Here is a 4,088-nt window from a genome sequence, read left to right on the forward strand (position 1 = left end):
AACAAACTCAGCAGAGACGTATGAGTCCCGTGGGAGACACAGCTGGTGTCAGAATTAGTAAAAAAGTTGGAGAGAGGAGGTATGTCTGACCTTCAAGTCATAGGAATCAACCTTGGCCTACTAATCTTGGTCAACTTGCCCTCTAACTTCTTGAGAGGCCGTAAGACGCCTCTGCCTTGCCACTTTAATACTATCCTCTCGATGTTGGCTGTCTTCACCTCTTAGCAGTTTTGTCTTAGCATAACGCCAAACCCTATGCTTTCTGTCCTTTAAAGCTGGACTTGAAAGACAGGTTAGGACCCTTCTAGAAAACCACTGGGTCCTCAAACTCTCCAGGAAGGAGGAGCTCATACATGCTGCATTTAAGATTCACCTTAAACAGTGGGTTTCTCTATAAGCAAAAACCGCAGTGTGACCCTGGAAAACTTCATTTAGTTAGTTGTTCATTGATTGTTGGACTGATTCATTCCAGAGTATGTTGTGCTGACCACCAAAGACCAGATGCTGCCTGCCTGCACCTGGGATGTCCATGCTAGACTGGTAAGTAAAAAAAAAAAAATCAAGTAATTTTAGTCAAAAGCCTGAAGTGTTTGTGCAGAATGTTTATTTCAGTATCATTCCCAATGGTCAAAAGGTGGAAACAGCTCAAAGGTCCATCAGTGGTAGTACATCCATATGATAGAACATTGTTATTGTTGTTGTTAAGTGCTGTCGATTCAGTTCCGACCCATAGTGTCCCTGTATAGGGTTTTCGAGGAGCAGCTGGTGAGTTTGAACCACCAACATTGCAGTTCAAACGGCTTTGCAGTCTGGCGCATTAACCCACAGTGCCACACCAGGACTCTGATAGTAATCAGCCATAAAAATTAATGAAGGACTGATACATGCTACAATGTGGCTAAGTCTCAAGCAGTTTCTAAGTGAGGAAACCAGACACAAAATATCACATATTATATGGTAGTGCAGTGGTTACAAATCGGGCTGTGAACCGCAAGCTCAGCAGTTTGAAACTACCAGGCTTTCTGCTCCCGTAAAGATTTTCAGCCTCGGAAACCCTGTACAGGGTCATTATGAGTCAGAACCGACTCCATGGTACCTAATTCCATTGATAGGGAATGTTTAGAATAGGAAAATCCATGGAGACAGCAGATGGAGACAGACACAGAGGAAGGGCCTAAGGAGTGAGGTGGGGAATGGAGTTGTTAGTCAGTTTTGTCTCAGTGACCCCATGTGACAGAGCAGACCTGCCCCATGGGGTTTTCTAGGCTGTCATGTTTACCGGAGTAGATTGCCAGTGTTCCTTTTCGTAATTTGCTGGGTGGATTAGAACTCCCAACCTTTTTGTTAACAGCCCGAAGCTTAATCATGGCACCACCAGTAAATGACTGCTAATGGGTACAGGGTTTCCTTTTGGAACAATAGAGGTGGTGGTCCTATAATATAGTGAACTTATAGCAAATGCCACAGAGTTATTCACTTTAAAATGATTAATGGTTAACTTTATGTTAAGTGAATTTTACTTGAAAAAAAAGAAAAAGCAATTTCTGGCTCCAAATAAAAGGAAGGTTTATGTGGTGAGAGGCAACCTGCTTGATCTTAATCCCTCCTCCTACTAGATGTATGGAAGTCCTGGTGTGGCACTGCAGGATGATGCACTGGACCACAAGGTCTGTTTGAACTGCAAGGGTTCAAACCCACCAGCTGCTCCTTGGAAATCCTATACAGGGTTGTTATGAGTTGAAACCAAATCCTCAGCACTTAACAACAACAATAACAACCAGGTGGATGTGGCCTTCTGGCTGTGGGAATGTGTCCTGCTTGGAGCCTGCCCATCAGTCACTTTAAAACATACAACTCTCAGAATGGGCTCAGAGCAGAGCTCAAGAGGTGGGACTGGTGCCGTGACATGCCCCTTGGTGGTGGTAGGGGAAGTGCCTCCCATTATTTCTCCTTTCCTATGCTTTTCTCTGGCCCACTCACTGTCACCCAGCATTCTGTTTTTGAGGTTCATCCATGTTGTAGCATGTATCAGAACTTCATTTCTCTTCATGACTGAGTAATATTCCAGTATATGGATAGACCACACACTGTTTATGCATAATTTGTTTTTCTTTCTTTCTTTTTCAGTTACTCAGTACACTTTATTTGTAAGTAGGGAAACTTCGCAATAAAGTAACAATACAAAGTACAGTATAGTACAGTACAGACATAAGCAAGTAGCAAAGGTGTTTATCAAGACTATCAAAACAGAGATTTAAGTTGTTGTTGTTGTGTTGTTATGTGCCATTGAGTTGGTTTGATGCATAACGACCCTGTATAGTGTTTCCAAGGAGTCGTTGGTAAATCTGAACTGTTGACCTTGTGGTTCTGTACCATTATATCCCTGGCCACACAACCGCTTTGTATTATAGAGCCTTGATCACATTAATATCAAAATTTGCCCAACATGGTTATGTTTACAAGAATAAACGGTAGCAGTCAAAGATATCATGATAGTGCTGACGACCGGGGGGCAGGTTTGTAGTGTATACCCTTTGGTTGGTTGATGATGCATGGAGGGGATTGTAACCATGGCAATGAAATGATATACGATAGGATGAATGTAAAACTAATGTTTTCCCATGTAAACTATCACATAATTCACAATAAAACATTAAAACAAACAAACAAAAAACTCCACCTGGGGAAAAAAAAAGATAGCAAAAATCTGCTCCAAAAGATGAGGCCAAAGTTTTAAAAATACTTAGCAGCCACTTCAAAATTAATACTGATAAAATGCAGAGTTAGTATTTCACTTAGAAATAGAATTGTTGCTAAGTGTGGTCGAGTTGGTTCCCACTCATAGCCACTCTGTATAAAGTTTCTGAGGAGAGGCCAATGGGTTTTAACTGCTGACCTTTCAGTTCAAGCTGACTGTGCGGTCCAGTGTTTTATCCAACAGGGACACACCAGGACTCTAGAAACAGGATTATTGCTATTGTTGTTAAGTGCCATCGAGTCGGTTCCAACTCATTGCGAGCCTTATAAGGTTTCCAAGGAGCGGCTGGTAAACTGAATTGCCCACCTTGTGGTTCAAACTGACCCTGCCGCCTAGTGCTTTAGACCAGAGCACCATACCAGGATTACAGAAACAGGATTATACAAACAGAAAACATTCATGGAACCCTATGCAGGGTCATTGTGAGTCTGAACCGACTTGGCGGCACTTAGTGACAATAACAGCCCCATCTTTTGTAAAGCTGTTTGTTCAGGGAGCTTCATCTAATCACATACACCATTTTTCAGGTTGGCGATTTTGGAACCATTTGGTTCCTGAAACAGCTCCTGTTTCTTTTTCTGGAGTGCCTGGCTGTGCAAAGTTCCAATCCATTAGATTGAGCAATTGTTGTGTCTTCTTATGGATCCAATATGGGTTAATTATTAGTGTGAGGCAGGTCAGTCCAAAAAGGAAGAGGGCAAAATGAGGCAGATGCAGAGTGTTGATCAAATCATCTCCATGCCAAAAACACACCCACCACATGTGGTAGGTTAAAAGCATGCGGCAATGACATTTGTGAATCTTAACCATTGATTTAGCTTCCCAAACAGATACTGACAGTCCAGCCTTTATGAGCATCCAGGATGTGCAGGTAAAGGGGTGCTCATTTCTAAGAGAACTGTGATTATTGCTACATGGTGGCCAGCTTTGAGACTGACCACTGACCTAAGAAATTCCAGAAAGGCCAAGAGATGGTGGACAACTACAGAGAAATCAAATATCTGGAAATACAACCTGGACAGGTGAATGGCTTTCTGTGCTTCATCAGCATGAAGAACAGAGTCCACAGTCAAAGCTCACAGACCAGCAATTGTACTCTGAATGCCATTGTACTCAGGAGCAAAAGATTCCAGAAGATCTGTTCTTTGGCCACTAGAGGGCGGTAAGTGACATTCAAAGAGAATGACAGCTGGTGGCAAGACAATATGAGACCCAGGCAAAACAAAAAAACCCAGCTACCACTGTTGTTGTTGTTGTTGTTAAGTGCCATCGAGTCGGGTCCGACCCATAGCGACCCTGTACAGGGTTTCCGAGGGTGTAAATCTTTACG

This window comes from Chrysochloris asiatica, unplaced genomic scaffold (assembly GCF_000296735.1).
Source record: "Chrysochloris asiatica unplaced genomic scaffold, ChrAsi1.0 scaffold00268, whole genome shotgun sequence".
NCBI lineage: Eukaryota > Metazoa > Chordata > Mammalia > Afrosoricida > Chrysochloridae > Chrysochloris > Chrysochloris asiatica.